This window comes from Triturus cristatus, chromosome 5_1 (assembly GCF_964204655.1).
Source record: "Triturus cristatus chromosome 5_1, aTriCri1.1, whole genome shotgun sequence".
NCBI lineage: Eukaryota > Metazoa > Chordata > Amphibia > Caudata > Salamandridae > Triturus > Triturus cristatus.
The window spans coordinates 261855712-261869136 of NC_140587.1; the positions used below are offsets into that span (position 1 = coordinate 261855712).

The 13425-nt window shown below is 46.5% G+C and overlaps 1 protein-coding gene across 1 annotated transcript in view; it reads left to right on the top strand.

Moving 5' to 3' along the window:
* The first annotated feature begins 1859 nt into the window (after positions 1-1859).
* Positions 1860-13425, top strand: part of HHLA1 (HHLA1 neighbor of OC90) — a 310979-nt gene continuing 299413 nt past the window's right edge. Inside the window, exon 1 of the mRNA XM_085603780.1 lies at positions 1860-1988. The gene's annotated coding sequence lies outside the window, so the exon portion shown is untranslated. The remainder of the gene's footprint in view (positions 1989-13425) is intronic.

A 13425-nucleotide genomic window follows, 5' to 3' on the forward strand; every position in this document is an offset into this window, starting at 1 on the left:
AAGCCTAGTATGTGGTCTTGTTTAGATTCCTACATTAGTACATGTTCTACAATTTAGGAAACTTATTTCCATTTGTAATAATTAATCTTTGCTTAATGTAGCCCTTTTATGTTCATTTATTATTTATATCATGTTTGTACTATTATACAATGTTGGTATTGCTATTCTACTTTCTCTTATATATTGTAGTATGTTTTCTATACTATATGGTTCGGTATTATTTTTTGTGTTTCATATTTATGGAAATGTCTTCAATAAAATATTTTGAACATAAAAAACAAATTCCCAGTATTAGGTGTGTGTTAGATATTGTTGTTTTATTCAAGAGGGCAGTAAGGTGAATTTAATTGAGACATTGCATACAGTTTGGTATGGTGCACACTTCACACACTACCACAGATAATTCACGTTCTTAACAATTACAGTTCAGGAAGGAGCAGGTTTCTGCTTACTCTAACTAAGAGGCTGCTAAAATACAAGGGGCCTGTGTCAAATCCCAGTTTATCCGTGCCTTACAACTTTCCTCTTATGATATTCCCATCTATTCACACTTATACTCAAATCATGTGAAAGTTTTACACACCTGCCCTAATCACACAATGTTGACTTGTCTATAATTCAGTATGCAATCGTGTGGTGGTTACGCATGTAGAATGTAGAACTTCTTGTAATAGGAACCAGTACTTGTGCATTGACTGTGGTTGCCACCTACAGTACCTCCTGGGGCCTGACTCTAGGCAAGGTCCACGGGTTGCACCTCTGTGTTTTTGTGGTTCTAGGTCCATTCTGCATTACAGAACTGTCCGTAGAAGCTTATACAGCCCCTTCTGTAACATAGGGCCACATTTTCAAATAAACGGAGAAGGTGGTGTTCCCTCCTTTGCGTGAGGATGTGCTACCATACAAAGGAGGGAACACCTGTGCCAGTGACATGGGCAGAAGGGCAAGTAGGCTCTTCCAAGGGGCATGAACTATGTGCCACATAGGACGTGGCACATTTGTGTCCCCAAAGAGGGTGCATTTTTGCAGGGGGCACTGGAGCTGCGGACATCCCCTGCAGGGGGTTGCAATCACTCACTGTATCACCCGTCTTCAAAATTAGGCCAGGTGTCAGCAAAAGACGGAGCAGTAGTTTGAAGCACTGATGCACCCCGCCCAATGCAGGCGCAAACTCTAGGTCTAGGGAGGGTGCATTGTTTTGTAATCATGTGGGCACTTTTGATCCCTATGAGGGTGCATCCAGTGCAGCCAGTGCAGAACAGGACTGTGCACTGGATGAATGTAAAACTCCCCCTGTGATTTCTTCTATGAAATCGTTGTTATCAGGTGTAGCAGTCATGTGTTTAAATGGATAGCAACCAATGACAGCAGCACCTGTGACACACACCATGAACACCAATGAGGTATATTTTTAAGGTACTGTTAAGGGCAAAGATGAATTGAGGACCCATTGGCTAGTTTGATGCACAGTGTAAAGATGTTTTCTTTCTCCTGCAAATTTAATATCTCATTTAATACATGTAGATAATTAAATACTATGTTACAAAATGTAATGAAATCCTCTGGCTTTTTCTATGCTTTTTGTAACTCATGCTATAAATGTTCTCTGTAGATGACATCGAGTTTTCATTAAATAGCACCTGTTTCTTTAACAAAAGTAACCCTTTGAGTCTGGTTTTCAGGGGAAAAGCTCAGTGTCAAGGGTGGATTTGCATCCGGACTTGGTTTGCTGCTAATTCATTTCACTTAGGGGATTAAGTTCAGGGTAGCGTTTGTGTCCGTCGCATGGAAGCGATCTAGTTTCAGCCAGGCAGATTCTCTGCGGGAGGAGAGAGCCACAGTTTTCACAAGATTGGAAACGAGATTACCAACCTTTCCCTCTCATCTGATGCTCTCTTTGATTAAGCGTATAATGACAGATATAAAGTCAGAATCTGCCTTTTATTTCCTCTAAAAACAACATCTTCACTTTCATCGAGAGGAGCAGGGTAAGTGACCATCTATAGATTCTTTCACCATAAATTATGACAAGGAATGTTTACATTTTCTTGCAATACAATCTAAAATTCATAAAGAAATGTGCAATTTTTAAAAATATAGTGAAATGGGCTAAAATACTCTATTTGTCTTTTAAACTGAAGAATTATCAAAGCAATTGATAAAGCAGGCACAGAGTAACATACTGCTGAGCACGCTGTATTGATATTTCTGCAGATCCGTTGCTTGCTCTCTTAGATTAAAAAGTACAAGTGGCTGTTATATTTGTTTATATTTCATATATTCATAAATTGTTATAGTGTGCAGTTATCAATTGTGTTTTCCTTCAGTCTGGTATACAGTACTCGACTAAGTTTTAAATAGTCTAAATGGTAATATGTATTTGTGAGTTCAAGAAATAATTTGCTCAGAACATCCACCTCGAATTGCCCTTCCACGAGTATCCATATGAAACGGAGTGTACATTTGGGAGAGATTAGATTATGTTACAGGCAGGTGGCAAAACAAACTATTTAAGCTTTTTAAGCCTCTTATAGAGAAGAGAAATGGTTTTTTTTTGTTAAATTAACTGTTCACCGTATATTTTTATGGCTGAGTGAGAAAAGCTGAGCAATTTGCACATTTCTCTCTGTTGAAGACAATAGTACTCTGGAATGCTGTGAATTAATATTATTTGAGTGCATGATTTTAGGTTGTATGATTTATGATCACAACAGTAAAATCAAAACGATAATGGAACAGATGCATCAGAAGCTAAGGTCAAAAATCAAAATATAAATAACATTTAACGAATAAAGCAAACATGTATTAATACTGTTAGCATTAATATTAACCGGATTTAACGACTTGTAAATACAGCAGAATTAAAGTTCAATGAAAATATTGAACAGCAATAAATAAAACTCCGGTTCTGATATTTCTCCTTTGTGGTAACTTGCACATCTGCAACACCCCTGGATTTGAAGCCACATTAAAAACCTTAAATTGTTTGAAACCTATACTTTCACAAACACTCCAATCATCCCATTGACTCAATATAAGTTCAGTATTGGCTGCTTGCAGGCAACGGGGAAAATAGATTCCTGTTTCTATGACGATTATTGTTTACATACTGTAAAGATGGTGATGTGGGTCAGTGGTAACAGAAGGGAGTGAACCATTTGTTTCATGCTTAAATATATCTTAATATACATTAAAACATTGAGGGGCAGATTTATGAGCCCCTTGCGCCTCATTTACGCCGCCGTTGCGTCACTTTTGTGACGCAACGGCGGCGCAAATACTGCGCCATGCTGCGGGGTATTTACAACGTGACGCATCTGGCAGATGCGTCACGTTGTAAAGCCCTGCGCCACATGAAGGCGTTCTGGAGCGGGGGGGGGCGTTCCAGCGCAGGAACGCCTCCTAAAAGTGGCTGTGTGAAATCTACAAGATTTCACTCAGTCACTTTTAAGGCCATGCTGCGTCAAAACCCTGCGCCTGCTTGAAGCAGGCGTAAGGATTGACGCAGCATGTAAGGGATAGGGCACCCCCGAGCCTTGCTGGAGCTGCGTCGCGCTTGCGGCGCAACTCCAGCAATGCGCCGCCTTTCCGACAGGAGATGCGTCACGCATCTGCCCATCCGAGTGCCACGGTGCACCGCATTGTAAATGCGGCGCATCAATGGTGGCGCACGGGTGGGCAGATGCGTCGCAACTCTTCTGGCGCATCTCTGCTGATTAGCAGAGATGCGCCAGACGTCATAAATCTGCCCCTATGTCTATAACCTTTTACATATAATGCTAGTACTCTTTGTATATGAGAGTGCATTTTGTGTAATTTTGATCTGTGATTGGCTTCATTTATTTGGAGATTGAACTTTTGGAGTTATTACTGCCTGTCTTGCTGGTTGTACTTAGACCATCATATTGGGGGCCCCACTTCTTAAGGAAGGTTAAGATATCTAGGTCTGGGCAGAGTTCCGCTGAACTCCGCATAGTGACCAAAAACTCTGTCGCGCTACAGGTAGTAGCAGAGTTCGTTACGATGCGGCATTCGTGACGATTTTTAGATCAGTGTGTTTGTCCTATGCTGTAAAATCAGCGCGAACATCGCCATGCATAGAGGGTGCTGCTTCTTTCTTCCACTCAGCAGCTTCCTCAACGAGAACAGTAGGTTTCTGAGTGCGAGCGGTACCGGCCATCCACAACCTCCTGCGTTGAGAAATCTGACCAGTAGGTGGTCTGTCTTAAGATTTTCCTCACTCACGCGTGAAAACTCCACTCCGCTCCATTGAGTCGTTTGGAACTCCGTGTGATACGCGGAGCGATGAGTGAAAAAAACTCAGCGAGAGGAGTGGAATTTCACGCCCAGGCCTAAAGATAACACATGACATCTATCTCCTGTGTATTTTAATGACAAGGTTTGCACTCTTGATTCCACAACTACACACATGGTAAACCATCTACCACACTGGTAGTTGAAGGCCTGTCACTGGCCACATATCTCTCTGTTGTTAAACAACAGTACCCTTCAAGTGAGACACCTATTGTTTAAGATTCCCTATAGTTCCAAAATTGGATTGCTCTTAGTGCCTATATCAGCAGCTTTCCAAATATCTGTTCAGTGCTTGCATATTTTGAACTATGTTGGGGTGGGGAGTTAAATGATGGTTTTCCTGCACTTGCACAGGTGCAATACCTCCCAGTAGAGAGAGTCTTAAAATAAAAGGGGCCTATTCACCAAGTTAGAAAAGTTGAGGAAAAGATCTCTGATTCTCGCTGCATGTACGTTCCCAACTTGATGGTATTCACAAGCATTCCAAAGAGTACCCTTGGAAAGCTGCTCCAGGTGAGGTCAATACGTGGTTAAGCTGAGATTGGAGGAGGCAGTGTTCTCATATCAGAAAAACCTGATATCATGCATGATAGTCAGCAGAGGTTGATAACCATAGATCACGGATACTATGACAATGCAGCAAATATCTCTATATGTAGTAAGGTTGAGAGTTTAAGAAAATGAATAGCACAATTGCTGTAATGAGGCTAGTGTTATGTTATGTTATGTTAGTAGTTTTTATAAGGCGCACAGCTGCCCCAGCCAAGGGGCGTCCCGGCGCCTGATCAGGTACCACAACACAACAAATCGATGCTGGGAAGGAAAAGGAGGGAATCAGTCAGTGGTTGTGAACAAAAAAGTTTTTATGGCGCGCCTAAAGGAAGTAAGATTGTTCAAGGCTCGAATATGGACAGGGAGAGAATTCCATAATCCTGCCGCTAATACTCGAAAAGAGCGACCTCCCATCCTACTCAGTCTAAACCGTGTATTAACCACCAGATGGAGAGATTCCGATCTAAGGGACCGCGTAGGAACATAGGAGGAAACAAGCTTAGCAAGGGCTGGAGGGGAGGAAAGCTTCAAGATTTTAAATGTCAGGCACAGAGCCTTGAATTTAATTCTCTGTCTGACCGGCAGCCAGTGGAGAGAGGTCAAAACTGCAGAGACAGAGCACTGTCTAGGCAGGCCAACGATGGCTCGCGCCGCGGCATTCTGCACCCTTTGCAATCTGGTAGCCTCCGCCTGATTCACTCCAAGCAGCAGCGCACTCCAATAGTCCAGCCGAGAAAGAATGGAGGCTTGGACCACCAGTTGCCGAGTAGGGGGGTCGAAGAATTTGAGGACCGGTCTCAGCCCTCGCAGAATACCATAACAGGTAGCTGCAACCTTCATCGTGTGGCTGGTGAAAGAGAGTGTGGGATCCAGCCAAACCCCCAAGTTCTTAACTTCGGCAGCTGGGATGGGAGTCACCCCCAATTCTGGAGGCCACCACTGGTCTCCCCAGAGCTCCGCCTGCTTTCCTAATATCAGGACCTCGGTTTTTTTGGCATTTAACTGCAAAGAGTTAGTTTGCATCCAATTTGCCACGGCTATGAGTCCTGTACGGAATCTGGGAGCGTTCACCTCGGGGTCACCGCTGAGTGTCACCGCCAGCTGCATGTCATCGGCGTACGATGTCATGGTTAGGCCACATTGTCTGACAACTGCAGCCAGCGGTTTCACATATAGGTTAAACAGAGTGGGGCTCAGCGCAGAGCCCTGCGGAACCCCCAGCCCCAATGGATGGAAAGGGGACTGACAAGGTGGAATGGCTACTTTAAAAGACCGGTCCGAGAGGAAGGAGCGAAACCATTGGAGAGCAGTCCCCTCAATTCCCACTCCCTCCAAGCGCTGGATCAGAATTTCGTGAGACACCGTGTCAAACGCGGCGCTCAGATCTAACAAAAGGAGCGCCGCTGTCTGCCCAGCATCCAGCACCGTACGCATGTGCTCGGTCATAAAGAGCAGTGCAGTTTCGGTGCTGTGTTGTGCACGAAATCCATTCTGGCTCTGGTCAAGAATGTTATTTCGAGAAAGGTGGGCAGACAAGATGGAGTTCACGTGTGCCTCAATAACCTTGGCGGTCCAGGGCAGGAGGGAGATGGGACGGTAGTTCTCTGGTAATAGGGAGTCAAGGTTAGGCTTCTTTAGAATTGGGCTGACCACTGCCTGCTTCCAGTGAAAAGGGACCACGCCCGATGCGAGCGAAAGATTGATCAAGTCCAGTATAGGCTCACGACATAAGGGAGGAAGAAGTCTGAATAGCTCTGGCTTCAACGGATCTAATGGAGAACCGGATTTAATTTTGAGGCTCAGAGTATCGAATACCTCGTCAGACATTCCAGGCAGGAAGGACAGGGTTTCGTGAACCGTAGCCATCACACCAGCTTGTTCAGCACCAGGCACAGATGACGTAAATCCTCGGTAGATCGCCTGCACTTTCTCCACGAAAAAGGATGCCAGACTTTCACAGTGAGAGTCCGTGCAAATTTCTACCGAGGTGGCCCGTTTCCCCATAAGGTCTTTAAGAGCCTTAAAAATTAATTTAGACGGATTGGGGCTATTCTGAAACTCGAAAGCATAGTATGCGGCCCGGGTTTGACAGATTGCCCTGTGATAGATCTTAAGCTGGGCAAAATACGAAGATTTCAAGGTGGGATCAAAGGATTTTCTCCACGTCCTCTCAGCTTGCCGGCACGTTCTCTTAAGCTCGGCAAGAGTGTCATTATCCCATGGGCTGGGAACTTTAGCATGACATTTCGACCAGCGCATCGGTATAAGAGAGTCGAGGGCGGCTAAGACCCAGTTACAAAACTGCTCATATCCTTGTTCCACATTCGGGAGATTGCCCAGGGGCTGCGCCTCCAGGATCTTATAAAACTCCTCCAGTTTGAGCTTGTGCCAATTTCTTTTAAGGATCAGTCTATCCACAGGTTTAAATTGTGGGTCATCTATAGGGCATGAAACTTTAACCAACAGATGGTCAGTCCAGCCTACCACCATCGGGTCAAAGACCCTAACAAGCTCCAGTGTGGAAAAGAAGGGGTCAAGGATATGACCTCCTATGTGGGTAGGGGAGGTAACTAGTTGGATCATTTGCATGGCTTCAAGGTCCGCTAGCAAGGTATTAATAGGTGCTGATGACCTCTGATCGAAATGGATATTGAGGTCACCTACGATGTTAAAATTGGCACATCTCGGAGCTAAAGAGCTGACCACGTCAGTAAGAGCGGCCTTGAAGACAGTGTCGTTCCCTGGCGGGCGGTAGATAAGCATACCGCTAAGTGTAAACTGATGACTGAAGGCAACCTTAAAGGAAGCGCTCTCACACGCTGGTAAGTCAAGAGCTTTCCATTCAGCCGGGAAGCAAGATTTTATTACCATAGCTATGCCGCCCCCTCTAGAAGTGCGGTTAAGAGTGAACACTGTGTAATTAGGAGGGAATGCCAGATTGATTATTGCCGTATCTGCATCCTGAAGCCAAGTCTCAGTGAGGAAGATGAGGTCAGGAGAGTCCTTTTCGATCATGTCACGTAAGGACTGATGGTGCTTGACCAACGATCTCACGTTCAGACTCCAGATGCGAAGTACACGCTCAGAGATCTTAGTACGTGTATTAGGGGCATTCCTCTCCACAGCGCGCACCCCAGGCGGGGTATCAAGTGACAAACTGCCACAGGCACAGTCATACGGACCCGACAATGGGTGCACATTATCATGAACACACACCGTGAGCTTCTCTCTAATAGAAAACAGAGCGGCGCGATCGTACCTGAGCGTCCGGGTATTCTGCATGATGGTACGATGACTTACTGCCAATGTCCAGGCCCCGCTCCCGCTTCCTCGATGCGGACGAGCGCAGACGGGCAGGACTCTGGCACGACTCCGGCTAAGCGACGGCGTCCCACTGCGCGGTCCCGCTGCGCGGGAGAGGACAACTTTAAGTAGGCGTCACAATGAAGAGCTCGAGCGTCGGGACGCTCCAAGATGGCGCCCGCCTAAATCTCCACCACCCCAAGCCAAGACGGCGCCCACAAGAGTCCAACCCCGGGACCCGGACCCGCCAAACGGCAGTGCGCTTTCCAAAATTAAATGCAGGTAAGGGGACGAGTACCCAGGCAGGATAATAGTAAAAACAGGGGAGAATCCAAGAAAAAAACGAAAATACAAAACTGGTTATTTTAAAAGCACAGCGCAATAACAGCGCGACCTGCACTAATGCAGCACCCAATCTAAATGAAAACCCAGCGAGTCCGCCTTAAGTAGGCGTCACAATGAAGAGCTCGAGCGTCGGGACGCTCCAAGATGGCGCCCGCCTAAATCTCCACCAACCCAAGCCAAGATGGCGCCCACAAGAGTCCAACCCCGGGACCCGGACCCGCCAAACGGCGGTGCGCTTTCCAAAATTAAATGCAGGTAAGGGGACGAGTACCCAGGCAGGATAATAGTAAAAACAGGGGAGAATCCAAGAAAAAAACGAAAATACAAAACTGGTTATTTTAAAAGCACAGCGCAATAACAGCGCGACCTGCACTAATGCAGCACCCAATCTAGTGTCCACATGGATGGGTCTTTCCAAGACACCCTCCTCCATATTGAAAAACTTCCACAGTGTTGGGTGTTGAGAAGTTGGATTGAAGGTCTGTTTGGAATATTAACGGATCTGTTGGGCCTGTGCTGATTCAGGGCATGTCCCATATAATGCCAGTGCTTGCAGAAGAGTGCTTTGAAACTGATTCTATACAACTAATATGACTCTGCATAGATTTCAAAAGATTAGCTGCAAGGAGAAAGATTTCTCTGTTTGGTGCATTTTACACAAAAAGTGACACTGTAGAAGTTAACTCAATTGTGGCTTTGGGCCAGTAAAGGATCGATCTGACTTTTAATAATTCAGGGATTTTACTGTTCAAGGCCTAGTACATACATCAATCAGCATGGCTGTAAATGGTTTGAAGAGAAACCACAAGAAAATGAATGACATAGAGAGGTGGGGTGATATATCTGAGCGCAGTAAGTGCGGAAGTACAGCCTGATTCCAGTGTCTATGCAGTAGTTATTCCAGCACTCCTAAATCAAGTCTGTGGGTACTCATTGCTATTTGGTGGAGAACAATGGGGGAAAGAGAGCAAAAGAAATGCGTGCCTCAGTGTTTTTCGATGAAAAAGGGTGCTTCAATTACTGTATTGATTTTTGAAGTCAGGCTTAAAGTTGCATCACACAAGAAACCAATATATTATACTTTCTCAAAAGCAACATAATATCCAACATTCTGTTTGTAAGCTGGGATGGTGAAGCAGAAGAAAGGTATTACCGGCAAACATAGTCATCATTTTAGGAGGGTTTAGCTTAAAGTGTTGAATAGTATACAAACATTCACTGATATGTGTCATCCACTCAGGTTGATGATGATAGAAGCAAGTCTTGGCAAAGGAGCTGATTAGTTATTTGAGGGACATGAGGTAAATGATGAACAGAAGAGTGTGAAAACAATGGGTTGAGGGGCGTGGCCAACCAAGATGGTCGTGTGGACGTGTTCTACGAGGGGTCCGTGGCATTTGCTTGAATAAAGCTGGAAACACACTACCGGAGGGAGCATAGGAGACGGAACAGGAGGGTGATGACTGCCTGCCAGTCCTGAGTGGAGAATGAGCAGAGGAGGACTCCCCGTTGGCCAGCACTGAGACAGGATGACTCGAGTGGCGGGGCCTGTGGAGCCATCGGTGAGCACTCTGGTGAGCCTGGCGGGCCGATTGCCGAGAGGTGGAGCAGCCGTGGGCGGCCTCCGGAGTTCTGAGGGAAGTAGCAGGCAGATGGACTCAACTGGGAGCCTGAGAGACTGAAGCGGCCGTGCGGCAGGACGAGATCGGGCTTTTTACGTTTACACCGGACCAGAGACATTCATCAGTGGGATCCCGGCTGCGAGGGGCAAATGGTGCCTCGACTTGGCAGGGCTGCAGGCAGAAGACGGCCGGATTGGTGGTGGCCCTCTACCCCGCCATTTAGCCAATGGTGAGTGCGGCCCTCTAACATGGAGGGATTGAAGGCCTACGGACAATGGCCACCTGCCTGACTCCAAGATGGCTTCCTTCAGGGACATAGGATGCGCGCGAGAAGGTCCGAGAGAGGCCTACCGTCCGTAAAATAAAGGCACCCTCTGTACAATGCCGGTGATCGGCCAAGACCACCACACTCTGCAGCATTTTGGGAGGCCCTGAGTGGAAGCTGGAGGGGTACACAATACAACAGCAACCGGGCAGTGGCAGTTGGAGGCCCTGGGGTAAGTGTGGGGTAGCTGGGGAATCTCTGGGACAATTGGATGTGCTTGAAAGCTACAAGTCTCCGCTACAGCAAACGATTTTAGAGCAATGCCAGCGTTGGGTGACATCCCCTGGTCTTTATGCCGCTGAAGAAGGCCCAGAACAATAGGGTCTCCAACTACTTTGCTACAGCTGATTCCAGAGGCCCATCTTCTCGCAAGCCAGATCCTGACACCATGGCCCTCACAAAAGACGGCTTCCTGGCTTAGCTGAGGGACTTCAAAAAAGAACTACGAGAGGAGCTCAAGACAGATTTGGCTGCCACTCTGGAGGTTTTGAGATCTGACATAAACACACCGTTGCTCTCTCTCCAGCTAGATGTTGATGCAGTTGGAACGAGAGCAGTAGACCTGAAGACCAAAGTCATTAACTTGGAGAGCCGAGCAAACCGACTAGAGAACACAGTTGTGCTCCTCCATGACCAGCTTAAACCTGCAGCTCTAAAGAATGAGGACCTTGAAAACAGATCGGTTAGGGACAACATGCGCATCCCCAATCTACAGGAGGGAGTGGAGGGACCAGATCTGGAGGCATTTTCAAATAAACGGAGAAGGTGGTGTTCCCTCCTTTGGGCATGAACTATGTGCCACATAGGACGTGGCACATTTGCAGAGCTGATGGGGGAGTCCAGTCTGAAGGTGAAAATCAAGAGAGTGCAGAGGGTAGGGCCCCCCAGCGCAAGGTGACAAACATCGGCCTATGGATGTACTTGTCAAACTACACTTTTTCAAAGTGAAGGAGGCAATCCTCCAGATGGCGTGGAAGGCCAGCTAAGTATCCTTTCAAGGAATATCATGTGCCCTTTTCCAAGATGTTGCCCCGGCCACACTGGCGAGACGCGCTATTAAAGCCCATCACTGACAAGCTCAGCCAAGACAACATCCGATACAAATGGACATATCCTTTTGGCCTGGCATTTGAGCTCCAGAATAAATCAAGCCATGTCACTGATTTTCAGGAAGTGATGCAGATCCTGGGCCTATCGTCACAGTCCGGACAGTCCGAAGCAGAGAGGAACGGCAGAATGGCAGAATGGCAGGCCCCCGGTCGGGCCCACTGGAGGACTGACAATGGAAGACACCACATCGTCAGAAAATGCCCAAAACTCGCTGAAGAAGATGGATAGCATGATGCTGGACCGTGGACCTGGTGGGAGACCACCACGGTGGGGAAGGGTAGTGCTTTGCCTATATGAACAGTTTGGTCAGCTTGGACTTCTAACCTATTATGTGGGCGCCTAGTGAGGTGCTGGGGTCAGTCAGTTTATACTCTCACGTGCTCTCTTTCTTCCTCCTGCATTCTCCTTCACCCTTTAGGCCTATCTTTCTTTCCTGCACTAGTGCTACTTCTGGGAAAATGCCTTAGCGGGTAAAGACAAGAACGCCTTCAGGAAGGTATTGCACCCATGTAAAAACTGTTGAAGGGGAAAATGGTTTATTGTTTAGATTTAGTTAGGGTTTTGCTTTTTGATTTTTCACGTAGTACATGGGGTTGGTTTAGGGCAGTTAGAAGACCTCAAATTCAGATCAGAGGGAGATCCTCAAGAAGAGATGGATGAGGTTGAGGGGTGGATTTGATGGGATGGGAGATTCACATGGTACCAAATTACAGTGGAGGGCCACAGGTCACGTTCAGTAATGGTTATCACAACCTTAACATGGAATGTAAGGAGACTTAACTCCCCCGCTAAGCGGCAACAATTGTGGAAACACATTACAGACCAGAGGCCTGATGTGGTGGCACTTCAGGAAACCCACCTCAAGCGCTCCGAGGAGCATCGCATGAAACACAAACAATACCCACTAATGTACAAATCCTCAGCATCCACTAAACAGAATGGGGTGGCACTCTTTTTCCACTCATCCTTATGGTTTACACCAGAAGGTTGTAAAGCAGACAAGGAGGGGTGGTACATTATGGTCAAGGGATGCATAATGGGACAGCGATGTACGTTCCCCACTTTCTATGCACCCAACACCAATCAAGCTCTTGAACACCTTATTAACTACCATGGGAGACTTTTCAGAAGGGGCGATCATACTTCAGGGGGACTTTAACCTTACGTGAGAGGTGGGGTTAGATAGCACACATACGCAATGCTCAATCACAGGAAGCTTCCCCAAATCTCTGAAGAGAGAGTTTGGAGACTTAGGCCTTTTAGATGCATGGCATACACCACACCTGAACGATCGGGATTATACTTACTTCTCTCACTCATATAGAAATTACTCGAGATAAGATTATGTCTTTGTAAGCAACACTCTACGTCAGGCTCTACAATCAGCGACATTTTATCCAATAACCCTCTCATACAATGCACCGGTGCTTATATGTTTCGACTGGGAGGCACCGCCCTCTAAATATAGGAGGTGGTTTTTCCTGCGATCCCTGCTCTGAGATAGACTATTTCAAGGCTCTTTAAGGACAACCATAAAATACTTTTTTCAAAATAATAAACAGAGTGACACCTCTCCACTAAACAACTGGGATGCCTTCAAGGCGGTAATTCAGGGACAGTGTTGGCCCTAAATTCTACCCTCAACAAGTCCCGGACTATGGATCGTCAGTCTTTAGAAATAGAGCTCCAGAATGCGGAGAGACTTCACAAAGACACCCCTACTCTCTCACATCAGAAAAGGTTACAGCACTGAGGGGAAACTCAATACAATCTACAATAACCGAGCGGAACTCACCCTGCTCCGCCTTCACCGAACAACTTTTGATTAGGTTAATAAGATAGGCTCCCACTTAA